Here is a 19,104-nt window from a genome sequence, read left to right as displayed (position 1 = left end):
AAAACTAGTTTTTATACCAAAAAATTGGTTTTTACAATTAAAAACCGGTTTTTACACAAAAATTAATTTTTTTACATACAAAAATCCAAATTTTAACCTTTTTTAAAATTGAATTTTTTTATTCTAAAAATTAATTTTTTTTCTTTCTAAATGATACGAGTAACATTTGTAAATAATGAAATCCCTTTCATTGCTTCGTTCCTTTTTCTTTCTTATCTCTTTTCAAAATTTTCTATAAATAATTTTTTCTAATGCAAAAAATTTTCTTTCTAAACGATACGAGTAACTTTTTCTTATCTCCTTCTCTCCATCTCTCTCCTTTTCTCTCCCCATCCTCTCCTCTCTTCCTTCTCTCTCTCTCCCCTTATCCTCTTTCTCCCCCTCCCTTCTCTTTGTCTTTCTCTCTCTCTCTCCCCTTCTCTCCCATTTCTCTCTCCCCCTCCTCTCTCTCTTATCCTCTCTTCTTTTTCTCTCTCTCTCCCATTTTTTTCTCTTCCCATCCTCTCTCTCCTCCTCTCTTCCTTTTCTCTCTCGCCCCATCCTCTCTATCTATCTCTCTATCTCTCTCTCTCTCTCTCTCTCTCTCTCCCCTTCCATTTCTTTCTCTCTATCCTTCTCTCCCTCTCTCTCTGTATCTCTCTCCTCTCTCTTCCTCTCTCTCCTTGCCCTCTTTCTCCCCCTTTTTCTCTCTCTCTTTCACTTCATCTCTCTTTTTATCTCTCCCCTTTTTCTCTCCTCCTCTCTTTCTCTTCTCTCTCCTCTCTCTCGCTTTGGAGAGAAGAGGAGAAAAGATAGAGGAGAGAGATAGAGAGTGAAAAAAGGCTGAGAGAGAAAGAGAAAAGAGAGAGTAGGGGAAGAAAGAGGAGAAGGAAAGAGAAGGAAGAGAGGAAGAGTAGGAGAGATAGGGAAGGGGGGAGAGAGAAAGAAGGAAAGGAAAGAGAGAGGAGCGAGAGAGAGAGAGAAAGAGAGAAAAGAAAAAGAGAGAGAGAGATAGAAAGAGAGGGGAGAGGGAGAGAGAGGAGGGAAAGGTGGAGAGAGAGAGAAAGAGAGAGAAAAGGGAAAAGAGAGGAGAAATGAGAGAGATAGGAGAGAGAGGATAGGAGAGAAGAGAGAGGAGAGAGAGAGGAGGAGGAGGAGGAGATAGAGGAGGGGAGAGAGAGAAGGGAGAGATGAGTAGAGAGAGGAAGGGGATAATAGAGAGAAAGAGAGAGAGAAGGAAAAAGAGAGGAGAAAGGAGAGAGATAGGAGAGATAGGGAAGGAGAGAGAAGAGAGAGGAGAGAGAGATAGAGGAAGAGGAGGAGGAGGAGGAGGAGATAGAGGAGGGGAGAGATGGAAAGGGAGAGATGAGTAGAGAGAGGAAGGGGATGAGAGAGAAAGAGAGAGAAGGGAGAGGGAAAAAGAGGGCAATGAGAGAGAGAGAGAGAAAGAGACAACGGGGAGAGAAGGAGAGAGAGACAGAGAGAGAGAGAAGGAGAGAAAGAGAGAGGGGAGAGAGCAAAGAAGAGAGAGAAAGAGGGAAACAGGAGAGAGAGAGAGAGCATGGAGAGAGAGAGGGAAAGAAGGATAGAAAGACAAGGGAGAGAGAAAGAAAGGGAAAGTGGAGAAAGAGGGCAAGAAGAGAGAGAGAGAGAGATAGAGAGAGAAAGAGGGAGGAGAGAGGGGAGAGAGAGAGAGAGAGAGAGAGAGAGAGAGAGGGAGAGAGAGGGGGGGAGAAAGGGGAAAGAGACAGATAAGGGAGAGAGAGAGAGAGAGAGAGAGAGAGAGAGAGAGGAGGAAAGGGAGGGAGAGAAAGAGAGAGAAGGGGGAGAAAAAGGAAGAGAGAGAAGTAGAGAGAGAAAAAGGAGAGAGAGATGGAGAGGGAAAAGAGAGAGAGAAGGAAAAGAGAGAGAGAAAAGAATAGAGAGGGGAAGCAACGGGGAGAGAGAGGGAGAGGGGAGAGAAAGAGGGGAAAAGAAGAGAGAGAAGGGGAGAGAGAGAGAAAAGGAAGAATTTAATTTGGTTTTGGTTTTGGTTAACCGGTTAAAAATCGTTTTTTTTTTAATTTGGTTTTGGTTAACCAATTCTAAAAATATGGATATGGTTTTTAAAATTGTTTTATTAAACTGGTTAACCAAAATGTGGTCATGGTTTTTTAACTGGTTAACCACATTTCGATTTTTTTATGAACACCCCTAGCTCCAGGATACACAAGATAGTACTTAAATTAAACAAGACATATATATAAGTATGATATACAAAAAGAGGACTAGTCACAGCCTGCAGAGTTTAGGCCGGCTAGTCAAACTGAATAAAACAGAGTTTTGAAGTTTAAAACAGCAACAACCTATCTCTCAAAGTTTTCAGAAAATAAAGCCTCTAAGGCAACAAAGTTAAATATACAAAAGGTGAGAGAATACTACAACAAAAGTAAAACATAAATAAACAAGGAAGAAACCATACTCTGCTCTGTCACTATGTCTGCAATTTCACCGAGGTGAATTACAACTTGCATCTGAAAAACAACAACAACATATGGTATGAGAACCTGAGGTTTTCAGTATGGTAACAGTGCCCAATATGTAAGATGTAAGGTTCCGAGACGCCAAAGGAAATCCTAGAACTTCACACCAAACAGATATCCAAGCTTATCGAAAATAAATAAACAAAGAACTTAAACCATAAATAGGAGAATCTAGTTAAGGGATTTCTAACTAATACTAGTCACCGCTGTCCCATAGCCTTCACCAACCTACCCTCCGTACGATCCCATCGCTACCACCTATCGAGCCTCCTCAATCCCAGCAGAAGACACAGATAATGCATACAAGTAAAGCACGAGTAGTATACATATACAGCAAGTAATCAAATAGCAAGTAGACATGTGATTCATTTAGGCATACTGAAGATAAGAAAAGCAAACAAACACATAGAAAATGCACATGATGAATGCCTATCCTATTGGCTCGTGATATCACTTGTCGGTCTGTAAATGCCAACCCGACATATTCTTCCGGATGTAGCCTTCTTGCACGCCCAGAGATATAGGCTCTTCACACTCATGCAGCAGAAAGCATTCTACCACACTCGGATATATAGGCTCCGCACACTCATGTAGCAGGGAGTCTGCTACGCCAGAGATATAGGCTCTGCACACTCATGCAGCAAAGAAGGTTATCTGAGTGGGAGATTGCCACAACCTTCACATCTCAACGTAAGCGGGAGACTGCCTCAGCCCCTACGCCGGCACCGCTACCTCGACAAGCGGAAGACTGCTACATCCCTTGCCCGAGGAGCATAGCAACTTACAAATCATAACAATTCAGAAATGCCACACAACTCATAGCATAATTCTGTTTATACTCATTCCAATTCGTCATCCATCATCAACTTTCCATTTTCATTATAATCATTCTCTTTTCTCCAAATCTCCTCAAAGACATACTTCACAACTCAACATACACTAATTTCATCCACAACATTCTAGGACCTAAGTCATCGGCTCTAAACTCATGCATAAATTACTAATTTAGTCCACTAAGCCATCTCTAATAGTTTTAAGGCCTAATTACTTGTTAGCAATCTTAAACAGTAGATAAAGAAGTTTCAAAAACTAAAGAACCCTTAAAAGTGAAGAAAAACACATTTTCAGCAAAGCAGGGGTCACGCGTACGCGTGGGTGCATTTTTGTTTGCTTGCATACGCATGCACCTTGCTCGCGTACGCGGGATGCCAAACCCGAAAGGGTTGGTCGCGTCGCGTGCCAGTGGTCGCGTACACATCCTGCATCATACTTAGAAAAATTTCAAATGCTGAAGAATTCAGTTTTTGGCACCACTTCAAACAGTCATAACTTCCTCTATAAAAATCTATTTTCTTTAAACTTTATATCAATTTAAAGCTCTCAAAGCAACCTTTAATTTAAAATAAAATTCATTCAATTTCAAGCTTTGAGGCTCAAGTTATGCTCCGTCGAAGTTCATCAAAAACTGATTTTTACAAAAAACAATAAGGTTCTCAACTTTCCAAAATTCACAACCAAAACTAAATCAAAACCTCATCAAACCTCACTTCACATCAGGACTTACCCTTGTATGTCTTATTCACCACTCTTACCAAATTTTCACTCATATTACATGATCCTCAACCCCAATTATCAAATATATCACACTAAAATCATTTCTCAAATCCTATATCCATCTAAACCATTAAATCACCACTCAAGAAATTCATAACAATTCTAAATCCTCAACAATTCTTCTTTAAATCCACCATTTTCAACAATCATCAACCAAACCTAAATCATACACTTTTGCACCATATCCACCATTAATCATTATTGCACAACATCATCACATCACAATCATAATATCACAATCATCGTATCACATTTATCATCCTCATATCTCAACACAAACATTATATCCAATCTCCACAACATACACATACCACAAACACAATCCAAACAACCATGTAATCAATTCAATCCTATCTTATGGTCTACTAGCCTAAGTGTCCAGAAACATTACATATTACATAACGGAAATCGAAACCGAAACCATTCCTTGGCCGATTCCCAATATGCTCAAACACCAAACTTGATTCCAACAAGCTTCCACCAAGCTCCAAACCACCAAAGCCAAACTAAAAGCCACAACCAACTCCAAAAACAAGCTTCATACATACAACATAACCATGCATTAATAACTAAAGCTCACACTACACGTCTATACCAAACCACAAGAATATAGAGGTTCCTTACCTTACCAACGGTGATTGGAGCAAGGCTCGACAGTTACCCGCTACTATAGATCACCTAAACAAGAAAAATCACAAAATTTACTCAAAAACAAACCCAAAAATGCAGAAATTCTAGAGATGGAAACTGGAGTACGATTTGAGAGATCTTACCTAGAAGACCTAGCTAGAAATGACGAGCTTGGCAAGAGCTTCGCGTGGCCACAAACGGCTCATCAATCGGAGTTCCATAACTCAAGTTATGATCAAAACAAGGTTTGGGTGAATAGTAACCCCAAACCCCTTCTCTTCTCTCTTCTCACCATCCATCTCTCTTTATTTTCTGAAAATGAGGCTAAATGTCTCTTAGTTAGGGCATTTATATGTTGGACTTTGGCCCACTTGGGCCCGATCCAACCTGCTAAGTTTTTTTGGTCCGTTTGACCCACATTGGGCCAAAACCTTTAAGATTAGTGCCCGGTTTTTAATTCTAAATTATTTTTATCCTTTCAAAACAATAAATCAATTTTCAGAATCTTATTTTTCTCAAAATACGGTACCGGACAGTCTAGAGCCGGTACCACTGACTTAAGCACCGGTACACATTTTTACAAAAATCTTTCGCAAAAGATACATTTTCCAACTCAAAAAAATCATTGAAATCAAATTTTACCTTTATTTTTTCAAATTAAAACTTCTAAATTTTGAATCTACTCCGGACACTTAAAAAATTATTATTTTACTAAAGCGGTTAAGCCGGTTCTTACACCTCTCTTATCTTGTTTGCACTGTAAACGAGATAATTGGCAAAATGTTGCTGTTGCCGTCTTGTGTCACCGTAATAAGCAACACTCCACCGTATCTCCCATACAGATGTGTGCCGTCGACGGAAACAAACGGCTTGCAATGCTTGAACGCGTCAACACATGAGGGGAAAGTCCAAAATACTTTGTCAAACATGCTAACAATCGCGAACTAGAAGATGTCCATCGTAGTACGGTCTGACCCGTAGGTACAAATGGTTCCAAAAAAACAGCTCTGCAGTTCCTGAAGTAGCTTCGGCACCTTGTTGTATGACTCTTCCCAATCCCCGTAGATTTGTGCAATTGCCTTCTGCTTCGCCATCCACACCTTTCTATAGGAGGGTTTGAAGTGATAGCTCGCCCAGACCGCACCTTGAAACACTGGAATGCTGACGGAGGGGTTAGACTGTATCAACGGCAATATGACCCTACAGATGAGACTGCTGTTTAACTGACGATGGTCTTGAGACATGGTGGGTGCTAAACAATTGTGCGCTCCACCAACCTTCCGAACCTCCCTAACACAACAACACAGTATTGTTTCAGCCATATCTCTAACCTACTTAATGTATTGCACATAAGTACTCAAAAGCACAATTAAAGTTGAACTTACCAGTATCCGAGGTTCTGCCGAAGGGCCACACGGAGGTTCCATTGACACCCATTCGCAGCTTAACGGCACTGCACATGGTACTTTAATCGGTCTAATTCGATCATCCGGTACTCAGCACTCCTGCGAATATTTAGATCTTCACACCCTGTAGCACTGCATCTCGGCATTTGAACCTGTGGCCGACCCAAAACTCTACCCCACCATCCAAGTTGTAATTCTCTTCTCCCACTTCAGAAAATGGAGTCCTCTCATGCATGACGTCTAGATCCAGACTATGATAGTAACTTGGCACTGCCGATAGTGCCGGAATTGGGTTAGGTAGAGGCAAGACATGGCGCGCCACAGTCTGGGCGGGCGTCTCGGGTACAAACTCCTCCTCATTGCCCCCTTCGGAAGAATCACTATCGGCACTATCCGTCATGTATTCTTCGTCTGACTCCTCGTTGCCCATCTCTGCCTCGTCAACTGGAATGGCGAGATGGATCGGTGGTGGTGCAAGAGGTCGGTTGTCCTGGACATAGGTCGAGTGTGTAGAACCACCACAACAATATCTCCAACCTCGGCGAAAAGCTCCATCACCTGTTCCACCATGATCCTCCCATGGATGTCGAACATGAGTCGAACATGCTCGTCCCCTAGAAGCCGAAAAAGTCAAAACCAGAAAACTCCATTACCCATGGGTGCTAGCAACCTATACTCCACCCTTCCGACCTCCCTCGCTTCTGTACCACCGAGGTTGTTCAGTATCAAACTCTTCAACTCCGACAACGTACTTACACGCTGAGTGAGCAACAGATTGGATTCTCACACTCAAATGTTACCCCATTGTCGCTATTTCTCAGACGACTGAAGAACTGAGGATTGATGGTTTAGAAGTTATAGTAAACTCTCGTTGTAAGTATAGTTACTAAACCAAGCAATCAACCTTTCTTACAAAAATTTTGGTTGTCACAGGTAACAAACCCCTTTTTAAAATTGATAACCGAGTATTTAAACCTCGGGTCGTCTTCTCAAGGAATTGCATGGAGGTGTATTTATTATTGGTTATGAGTTTTCTGGGGAATGTTGAGTTTGGGCAATGGCACAGGTATATTTAAATGACAAGTAAAATAAATTAACAATAATAAAATCTCTTGGCAAGGTATGAAGAACTGGAAGTCCTATCCTAGTTATCCTTATCAATTGTAATGAGAATTGGATTTTTCTCCCACTTTGTTAACCTCTACTATGAAGGTAAGTTAAGTGGATGAATTAATTCTGATTCCTCAAGTCCTAGTCTTTCCTTGGAAAAGTTAGAGTTAGTGGAACTCGAATTAATTCTTGAAGAATTCCAATTTTCAATCAACAATGAGTTTGATAACTCAAGCGTCACCAATTAATTAACCAAAGGCAAAAGGGAAAATATCTAAATTAAATTAAAAGCATTTATAAATGAAGCAAAGCAAAATTAAATCTGAGAATACCTCGAATTGCATTCACAAAAGAACTTAAATCTGACATAGACATTCATAAATTAAATTGGAGAAATAAAAGAAATATTGAACCTGGGATTGAGAGTCACTCATAAAACTAAGAGAAGTCCTAAATCCTAATCCTAAGAGAGAGGAGAGAACCTCTCTCTCTAAAAACTACATCTACTCCTAAAATTGTGAATATGAAAGCTTGTTGATGAATGGATGCATTTCCCCACTTTATAGCCTCTAATCTGTATTTTCTGGGCCGTAAACTGGGTTAGAAACAGCCCAGAATTCGCTGGTTGCGAATTCAAACACGCTGATTTTTGTCACTGCGACGCGGCCGCATGGGTCACGCGATCGCGTCACCTAGCGTCAGGGCAACTATGGCATATTATATATCAAATCGAAGCCTCGAACGTTAGCTTTCCAACGCAACTGGAACCGCGTCGTTTGGACCTCTGTAGCTAAAGTTATAGCCGTTTGAGTGCGAAGAGGTCAGGCTGGACAGCTTAACAATTTCTCCAGCTTCTTGTATTCCTTCCACTTTTGCATGCTTCCTTTCCATCCTCTGAGCCATTCCTGCCCTGTAATCTCTGAAATCACTTAACACACATATCAAGGCATCTAATGGTGATAAGAGAGGATTAATATTAGAAATTATAAGTCCAAAGAAGCATGTTTTCAATCAAAGCACATAATTAGGAAGGCGAATGTAAAACCATGCAAATAGTATGAATAAGTGGGTAAAGAGTTGATAAAAACCACTCAAATGAGCACAAGATAAACCATGAAATAGAGGTTTATCAACCTCCCCAAACTTAAACAGTAGCATGTCCTCATGCTAAGCTCAAGAGAAACTATAAAGATGAAGAGGAATGGTAGATTAATATGAAATGCAATCCTATCTATATGAAAGCAACTAAATGTGAAATGCTTCTACCTACTTGGTTAAAAATAAATAAGTTCTCCAAGACAAACATAAATCAAATTTCACTAATTCAAATTATACAATAAAAAGCAAGTAAACTTGTAGGAAGACAGCTCATGAAAGCAGGGAACGTAGAATTAAGCACTGAACCCTTACTGGTAGTGTATATCACTCTAACTCTCAAGTGTCTAGGGTGATTCACTCTACTCTTCTCTAATCATGCTTTCTAAACTTTGTTTTTTATCTAATCAATCAACAAAAATTTAATGTACCAATGCAAACATCATGAGGTCTTTTCAAGGTTGTAATGGGGCTAAGGTAAGGGTGAGGGTATATATATATATGGTTAAGTGAGCTATAAATTGAATCTTTAATTAACCTAAACTTTTACCTAACATACATATACTCTATATAATTCTAATTCATACCTAGCTACCCAAAATTCCCACTTTTACATCACATACTCATGTATCAACTTTTTCTTTTTAATTTATCAAATGTGCATTGATTTTTTTCATTAACTTAACATTGGGGTAATTTTCTCGTTTTCTTTTCTTTTTTTTTTTTGAATCATAAAAGCAAACATAACTTATCAATGCACATGGATTTTTCATTATTTTTCTATTTTGGTTTTTTCATGAGTAGGTTCCCAAATTTCCAATATTCAAATAAATTAGAAACATGATACATTCCCTTATTAACCCATGTTCCCACAGTTTTCCCACACTTAATTGTTACACAATCCCTATCTTAAGCTAACCAAAGATTCAATTGGGATATTTAATTATTTTTCTGCTTTAAGGCTAGTGATGTGGTAAAATACAGAATAAAAAGGGATTAAAAAAGCTCAAAGTGGCTGACAAGGGTAATTTAAAGGGTAGGCTTATTTGGGATAAGTGAGCTAAAATCAAACAATGGCCTCAATCATATGCAAGCATGTAAATATACTAAATAATGGACATATAGAATGGAACAAAGCAAAGATTGCAATTATAGAGAAGAAAACACACAAGAATAAAATATTTATGGTTAAATAATGTAACCATATAAATAAGCTCAAAATCTCACAGGTTGTGTGTTCTTTGGCTCAAAAACCATGTTCCAATTACAACTTCAAACAAGTTTTAACATAAATTTTTTTTTCAATTTAAATTAGTGAAAATTTTCAAAGATAGGGTCTTAAAAGAATTTTTTTTATTTTAACCAAGCAGTGGCTAAATGCATAAAATCAAATAAACATGCAATTAAATATGCAAATGCAATAATAAAAAGAAAATAAAACAATGGTGTTGAGATAGAACAGTGACTAACCCATGGAGATCGGTATCGACCTCCCCACACTTAAAGATTGCACCGTCCTCGGTGCCTGCTAAGATATACAAGTGACGGGGGTTGTGGTTCCTCAGCTGGGGGCTCTTTTTGTTCCTTTCCTTGCCGGTAGTTTGGGAGTAGCTTTCTCTTTACCCTTCTTGGTGGCCATCCTGAAAAGGGAAAAAGAAAGTGACTTTTAAAGCTAAGGGTTAGAGCAAGGAAGAGAGCAGGAAAGGTGGTAATCAATGCACAATAAAGAAGAATGACGTTAACACACGCTCATGAGTACATGTGAAAAGTCATCAATGGAAAATAGCTAGTGCATATGATGACAAGTGAATGCAAGGTGTTTATTGACATGCTGGCAAAGGCATGAGTAGCATAGATCAAGCATTCAATGTTCAAATTAGATTACCAAGTCTTTCAAACTATCAACATGTTTGTAATAACAATTATATTTAATCAATAAAACATGAAAGGGGTTTTGTGAAAAACAACAGGCATTAATAGTAGAATAATTTAAAATAGTGTTCAATGCCATACGGGCTTTTTCACAAATACATAGCATGCATGGTAAATAAGTTATTGAATGTATTAAATTGAACATGCAAGCAACCCTTTAAAAGGTAATATATAATTGTCAAACCATTTTAATAATCCACAAAATATATATATAAAAATAATGACCCAAATAAATTTCTAACACCAATGAAAATAATACAATGAATGAAAGTATGCAAATAAATTAAATAAAATAGAATGAGAGTGAAAAAGGATGAAAAGAAGAAAAAGAAAGTGAGAAAGGAGAGAGAAGGAAGAAATTAGGATTAGAAAAGAAAAGATAAGAAAATTGGCACTAATCCGGATAGGTTGTGCGACGCTGGCGACGCGGTCGCGTGGTGCGCGATAAGGTTGGGTGACGCGGACGCGTGGGGCACGCGATCGCGTGACTCGATTTGTGCTAGTGGCGCGAGTGCAGCCTCGCGGTCGCACAACTCTCTGTTCAAAACTTAGTATTGCCAAAATCCAGGGTGACGCGGTCGCGTGGTTGACGCGATCACGTGGATGGCCATTTTCTTAAAATGACGCGGCTGCGTGGGGCACGCGGTCACACGGTAGGGCTTGGGCTTCCAGCACGAGTCCAGCCCAATTCCAGCTCAACTTTCGGCCATACACCTTTTTACGTCGATATACAGGGTCACGCGGTCGCGTGGGTGATGCGGACGCGTGGGGAGGCATTTTTCCCACATGACGCGGACGCGTCAGCGACGCGGTCGCGTGGATCAATTTGTGCCAAAGGCACGCCTCCAGCCACGCTCTCGCGTGACTCTCTGTTCAATTCTTTTCTTCCCAACGCACTAGTGACGCGGACGCGTCAGCGACGCTGCCGCGTCACGTGCGTGCTTTTTCTCTCTTTTTTTTATGCAATATGCAGAATGCAGTGCTTAATGTGAATGCTATGAAAACTTCCAGGTTCAATGAAAATTAAAATAAAATAAAAACAAACAACATGAAATAAAATTGAAAAAGAAACGATCATACCATGGTGGGTTGTCTCCCACCTAGCACTTTTAGTTAAAGTCCTTAAGTTGGACATTTGGTGAGCTCCCTGTTATGGTGGCTTGTGCTTGAATTCATCCAGGAATCTCCACCAATGTTTATGATTCCAGTAACCTCCGGGGTCCCAAACTAGGCGCAGAAGGCCTTCAAGTAAGTTAAAGCAAGTTACAAGGCCCCAAGAGTGTTGATTGCCAGAATGAATTCCGGGGTCCCAAATCTTGCTTTTGCACCCGTCTTCAAGTTGATTATCATGATTCCATCCGGGTGATTCAGCTTTAGAATTCTCACTGAAGCGGCCAAACAACTTCCTAAACCCATTCAATTGAGCTCTACACCAACTTTTGCGTTTAAACTTAAAGCTTCCAACCATAATGAACCTTGCAGGACAGTTTTTATCACTGACCATCTTCCTCTTACTCTTAATGTCACAAAGAGCTCTAAGTTGACCATCCGTCTCCAGTAGCCCATATTCAAGTGGAATTAGAAAGCTAAGGGATATGAATTTTATCCACTTGAATGTTGTGAAGGATGATGGCAACTTAGGGGGAGGTATTTTAAATGAAATTGCAAGCTCCACTCCCTTGTGCTCTTCTCTGATAATTACCACCTCTTTGCAAGCTTCTTCAATTTCAACCTCTTCCTCTTGGTAGCTTTCTTCCAATTCAATCTCCTCTTCATTGCTTTCCAAGGGCGTGGGAGGTTGTGCTTCTTCTTCTTGAATCTCCATCTCTTGATCAACCTCTTCCAAGTCTTCAACTGTGATATGCCTTGGAGGTTGTACCCCCTCCTCAACATCAATTTCAAACGTCTTGGAAGGGGGTTCTATGACTGGACTTTCCCATGGAGGTTCTGCATCTCCTAAGTCTTCAACCACTTCTTCTTCTTCAATAATTCTGGCTTCCTCCACTTGTTCCAGTACAAAGTCATGCTCCGTACTGTTCACTGGAGTTTCTAATGTCTCCTTCATGCTACGTTCTTCAGTAGATTTTCCACATGAAGCCATGGGGGTTCCTTGAGTATCCAAACGTCGGGAAGCTAATTGATTTATCGCTTGCCCCAATTGATGAAGGGTTGCCTGAAATTGATCCACTGTTTCCTTGAAACGATCCTTTGTCTCTTGATGCACTCGGCTTTCATAAATAGGATCATAGTGCTCTTGGATTGATGGATATGGAGATGGTGAATATTGAAGTGGTGGTTCTTGTGAGTAATTGGGTTGGAATTGGGGTGGTTCTATATATGATTCATATGGCTCATAAGGTGGTTGGTATGGTGGTTGAGGGTTAGGGTCATATGGAGGTGAATGGCGGAAAGGGGCTTGTGAGTTTGGTGGTCCAAAGTTATGTTGAGGAGGGGGTTCATAAGCGTATGGTGGTTGTTGTTGATAGTTAAAAGAGCGCTCACCATAGCCATTGCCTTGATATGCATCACAGAATGGTTGTTGATAGTCCATTGGAGGTGGTTGTTGCCATGAGGGTTGATTAAATCCTTGTGACTCCTCCCATCTTTGATTCTTCCAACCTTGATGTCTGTTCTCATTATAGTTTCCATTCCTAACAACAACATTGGAATCAAACTTGAAGCGAGAGGGGTGAGAACTCATAGTTAGTTAATAAAAATTTAAAAACAAAAATAAAAGAAAATTTAAATTAAAAGGTTATTTAAATTTTGAATTTGAAAATTAAATTTGGAAATTTGAATTTTTAAATTTTAAAATTTGAAAATTTGAAATTTTGAATTTTACATTTTTGAAATTTGATTTTTGAAATAAGATAAGATAAGATAAAAATTTTAAAATAAAAACCAATAACCTCTTAATTTACGAAAAAAAATAAAAACAAAAATAAAAACAAATAAACAAGCAAAAAGCAAATATTTACAATAACCAATAATAAGGCACACGTTTGTAATTCCCCGGCAACGGCGCCATTTTGAAGAACTGAGGATTGATGGTTTAGAAGTTATAGTAAACTCTCGTTGTAAGTATAGTTACTAAACCAAGTAATCAACCTTTCTTACAAAAGTTTTGGTTGTCACAAGTAACAAACCTTTTTAAAATTGATAACCGAGTATTTAAACCTCGGGTCGTCTTCTCAAGGAATTGCAGGGAGGTGTATTTATTATTGGTTATGAGTTTTCTGGGGAATGTTAAGTTTGGGCAATAGGCACAGGTATATTTAAATGACAAGTAAAATAAATTAACAATAATAAAATCTCTTGGCAAGGTATGAAGAACTGGAAGTCCTATCCTAGTTATCCTTATCAATTGTAATGAGAATTGGATTTTTCATTGAACCTGGGATTGAGAGTCACTCCTAAAACTAAGAGAAGTCCTAAATCCTAATCCTAAGAGAGAGGAGAGAACCTCTCTCTCTAAAAACTACATCTACTCCTAAAATTGTGAATATGAAAGCTTGTTGATGAATGGATGCATTTTCCCACTTTATAGCCTCTAATCTGTATTTTCTGGGCCGCAAACTGGGTTAGAAACAGCCCAGAATTCGCTGGTTGTGAATTCAAACACGCTGATTTTCGTCACTGCGATGCGGCCGCATGGGTCACGCGATCGCGTCACCTAGCGTCAGGGCAACTATGTCATATTATATATCAAATCGAAGCCTCGGACGTTAGCTTTCCAACGCAACTGAAACTGCGTCGTTTGGACCTCTGTAGCTAAAGTTATAGCCGTTTGAGTGCGAAGAGGTCAGGCTGGACAGCTTAGCAATTTCTCCACCTTCTTGTATTCCTTCCACTTTTGCATGCTTCCTTTCCATCCTCTGAGCCATTCCTGCCCTGTAATCTCTGAAATCACTTAACACACATATCAAGGCATCTAATGGTGATAAGAGAGGATTAATATTAGAAATTATAAGTCCAAAGAAGCATGTTTTCAATCAAAGCACATAATTAGGAAGGCAAATGTAAAACCATGCAAATAGTATGAATAAGTGGGTAAAGAGTTGATAAAAACCACTCAAATGAGCACAAGATAAACCATGAAATAGAGGTTTATCAACGACAATTAGGATAAACATACACAACTATGTATACGCTATTACTGGCCATTATTGCATTATTTTTGTGGGAAAAACAAGACAGAAAAAGATATGAAATGTATGTAGAGAATGCCAAAGATTACACATCTTTTTATAACAGCTGAAAATTTGTCTTCTTATATCTCGTTTACGCTGTAAATGAGATAAGAGAGCGGTATTTATTTCGATAAATATTTTTTAAATTATTTATTTCAGTAATTATTATTATTATTTTATTTATTAAAATAAAAAATGCCATGTTAGGCAAAAGAATTATAATTAATTTTAAATTAATCCATGAAATTACATTTGTATTTTAATTTGCTTCTCATCATTTTAATTTAGTTAATTGGGTTCTTTAACTTAGCATCTGTAATTTATATTAATCTTTGATTATGTTTCTTTTACAGAATTATTAATGACGAGTTGAGATAGGTTAATGGCTATTACGTTGGACTTTCTAATAGCTATATAAGGTGATAATTGAAATTTTTTACCTTAATTTATTTTCTAAGTAACTTTTAAAATTCTTAAGTAAAATTAGAATTAGGGCTTAAATGATTTATAAGGAGAGAATTGAAATAAAAGAGTTTCAATTATCACTTTAGATAACCTTTAAAAAGTTTAGTAGGGTCATCATTAGTCTATCTTAACATGTTGCTAAAGATTATATGACAAAAATAAAGTCAAAAATAATCGATTAACGTGAATCACAAATGCTAAGTTGAGAGACCAAATAAAGTAAATTGAAATTTTAGAGACTAGATTAAGACGCAAATAGAGTAAATTGAAATTGAAGATAAAATCACAGATAATAACAGATAAAGCAGAATCAAAATTTTCACGTATATACATCACACGTTGATTAATATCACTATATATATATATATACCCTAATCCCTCTAAACTACAAACGTGAGAGGATAACACTCTAAGTCTTCAAAATCTTTAGCCAAGCTGACGCCATCAAAATACAAGATGATATCCATCACTCCTCCACAAATCATACATCATTACTGGGCCACTGATGCTCTATCTGAAGGGGAGAAAAAGAGTAAGAACTTGGGAGTTCTTAAAAAGGTTGGAGTTGCTAATTAGATTCATTAATTTCTTTATTATTGCCAGGTATCAATATTTGAACACAAAATATAGAAAATAACAGAAAATAGAAAATATAGTAATATAGTAGGCAAGCAGAGAATACAGAAAAAACATACAATAAAGAAAGTGCACATACAAATGAAATGCATATCAGAGAAATATGTAGCAAACAAGCATGATGGATGCCTGGTCCTACGCAAGTTATGAGCTCCTGTGTCGGTTGTCTACCTGCTCCCGATATTACCCGACGCAAATCTCGGATATGACTTTTCCAGAGCTGTGCACATTTCAACATCTCATTTGCCCTCAATGGCAGCTCTGCTCTCTATAGCAGGTAAAAAGGTCTGGAAAGCAGTTCTCAGTTGGTGAGCGTCCCCACTATACAGTGGCTCAAGTCGGCCCAGCCAAAGGCTCTCTCTCGAATCCATCCGAAGGCTCTCTTAACAACAATCTTACAGTGTTCCAAGTCGACCCAGCCCAAAGCCTCTCTCGACAACAATCTTATGTCTGAGGGCTCTTGCAATAATTTTCTTAGTCCAAAGGCTCTCACGGTTATTATCTCAGCCCGAGGGCTCCTGCGGTCAATATTTTACCTCGAAGGCTCTTTCAGCATTTTTACTCACAATATACTATTTCTTAACATTTTAATTGGCATAATTCTCTCTTCATACACCACTCTAGGTATTTTATGAAAAAATTCCTAAATTCTAGACTTTTGAATTATCTTTCTACGTCTTTAACTTTGATTACTGTCATATTTTTTAAACCTTTACATTGTTTGCTTTATTGTCTTCATCTTTCACTTTAATTCTTTTTATACTTTTTAACTTTTAAATATTAATATTTAACCTCAAGACTTTAATTATTTATATTCTAATTCATAAGTTTTAAATAGTTATATTTTAACCTTTTAGCTTTTAACTAATTACATTTTTAACTTTGAATTTCCACTAAATTATATTTTTCTTTGATTATTTACAAAATCTTATTAATTGTACTTTGGTACCTAGCGTCCAAACCAGCACTTAGCGTCTTTGAGACGTAAAATGTCCATTACGCATTGCAAGTGCCAAACGCCAACTTTTTGACATCGAGCGCCTTCAGGGATTTGATTAATGGGCGTCCAGCGCCAAAAATCTTCAACAGTGGAATGCCCAACACCCAAGTCGCTTATATATATATATAAAACATATACTATATATTATATATACTTTTATCTTATATTTTTTTTTTCAAAGTCAAGTGGTATTCATTTCATAATCCAAGGAATACAAGAGGTCCATGTAGAACAAAAAAAAGAGAACGGGGAACTCCCAATCAAGTCCCGTGCTGAGTTATATAGCAACATAATAAAAGGAAGAATTATAAAGGGTATAATAAAAGGACAGAAGATCTAAAAGGAGCTTTAATCCCTAACATTTCACTATAAGGGAATTGCGGGAATAGTCACCACTTCCATCAACATTCTTCGAGAAATTCGGTCCGTCTCTTCCGGTGGAATTTCTTCATGTTCAAAGACCAAGCAGTTTCGAGCTCTCCAAATATTCCAGCACATAATTCCAACCAAGAGCAAGTTTTATTGGTCACCTCCACTCCTTGATAGGTATGTTTTCTTCCTCCTCCAATACCGATAGAATTCATCTTCCTCTTCTCCTATCGTCACACCTGCAAATGGGGTTCTGAGCCATACTTCTTTTGCCTTATTGCAGGTGAATAAGCAGTGCATAGTCGATTCCTCTCCTATCTGACACTAGGGACAAATTGCAGAAATTAATGGAATTCGTTGCTGGAGATTCAACAGGATAGGAAGTCTTCCATGGAGGGCATGCCAGAGGAAGAATTTGATCTTCGGGGGAAATCTCATTTTCCACAAATCTTTCCAAATATCACTACATTGAGCTATAGGTGGACATAACTCAATTGGTGGGTGGTGAAAATGGTAAGCCACTTGATATGCTAATGCTACTTCATAATTACCAGACTTGTAAAAAATCCAGGATATTCGGTCCTCTTGGTCTTCAATATTAACTGAAAGAATACTTTGAGCAATTTCTGGAGGAAACAAACACTGTATTAATTGATTATTCCATTCGTTGTTCTCAGTTAGAAGTTCTTTCACCCAAGTCACATTTTGCCTTGTTGTTGCAGACTGCATAGGAGCACAATGGGATGAGGAGATGGCAGCCATGGATCTACATAAACACGGATACTTCCCCCTGACCCTACCTTCCAAAGCAAGCCTTTCTCAAGAACTTTACGGCCCTCTAGGACGTTTCTCCAACCCCACGAAGGTATTGCTCCTACTCCTGCCTCCATAATAGACTGGTATCTGTAGTACTTTCCTTTTAGCATCTTAGTAAGTAGAGAGTTTGGTCTAGTAGCTAATCTCCAACATTGTTTTTCCAAAAGTGCCAAATTTTGGGCTTGCAGGTCCTTAAAACCCAGACCCCCCTCCTTCTTAGGTCGCGTCATACTCTCCCAACTTATCCAAGACAGTATTTTCTCCCCTCCCTTCTGTCCCCACCAGAACTGAGATAAGATTCCATGGATTTTGGTTAGAAGACTATCTGGTAGTTTGAAATAGGAGAGGCTGTAGATGGCTTCCCCAACTGCTTTGATAAGAACGTGTCTACCGCCAGCTGAGAGCAGTTTTCGCTTCCACCCTTCCACCCTCTTTCTAACTTTATCTTTAATCATCCCAAAAGTGGCCTTTTTAGATCTCTAGACTACAGAAGATAGTCCTAAATATTTATCCTGCAACCCTATATTGCAAATGTGAAGTGTGGCTGCCAAGGTTTGCCGCAATGGGGAAGAAGTATTATTACTAAAAAATACCGCTGATTTAGTCAGATTTACTTTCTGCCCGCTAAACCCCTCATAATCATCTAGCAAGTCAAGAATGTGTGGGAAATTATCAGTAGTAGCTTTACTAAAGAGAATTGAGTCGTCTGTAGATAGTAGGTGGTTCACCCTAGGAGATCTTCTGTTAATCTGAATTTCACGGATAACACTATTTTGCTCAGCCTTGTGTAGCAAGAAGGAAAGTTCTTCTGCATAGAAAAGAAAAAGATATGGGGATAGGAGATCACCCTGTCAGATGCCCCTATTTAGTTTAAAAAAAACTAAAAGGTTGTCCTTCCATAATAACCGAGTAAGAAACAGTTGTGATGACTTCCCGAACCCATCAAATCCATCGGGGATCAAAACCGAGTTTCTCCAGAATAAACCACAAGAATTGCCATTCAACTCTATCATAGGCTTTGCTCATGTCCAGCTTAACTGCCATTTCATTTTCTAAACCCCTTTTCTTATTCTTTAGATAGTGTATGCATTCATGAGCAACTAAAATGTTGTCGAAAATGAGCCTACCCTTCAAGAAAGCACTTTGATTAGGACTAATGAAAGAATTCATAATTTCTTGCAATATGTGAACTAATACCTTCAAAATAATTTTATAGAACACTGAGGATAAGCTGATAGGCCTCACCTGTGTCATATCCCTAGCATCTGGGATTTTTGGAATGAGACAAATTTGGGTGTGGTTAAAGCTCCTCAGTATCCGACCATCCATAAAGAAACTCT

The sequence above is a fragment of the Arachis ipaensis genome, chromosome B07 (assembly GCF_000816755.2).
Source record: "Arachis ipaensis cultivar K30076 chromosome B07, Araip1.1, whole genome shotgun sequence".
Taxonomy (NCBI): domain Eukaryota; kingdom Viridiplantae; phylum Streptophyta; class Magnoliopsida; order Fabales; family Fabaceae; genus Arachis; species Arachis ipaensis.
This window is presented reverse-complemented; position numbering follows the sequence as displayed.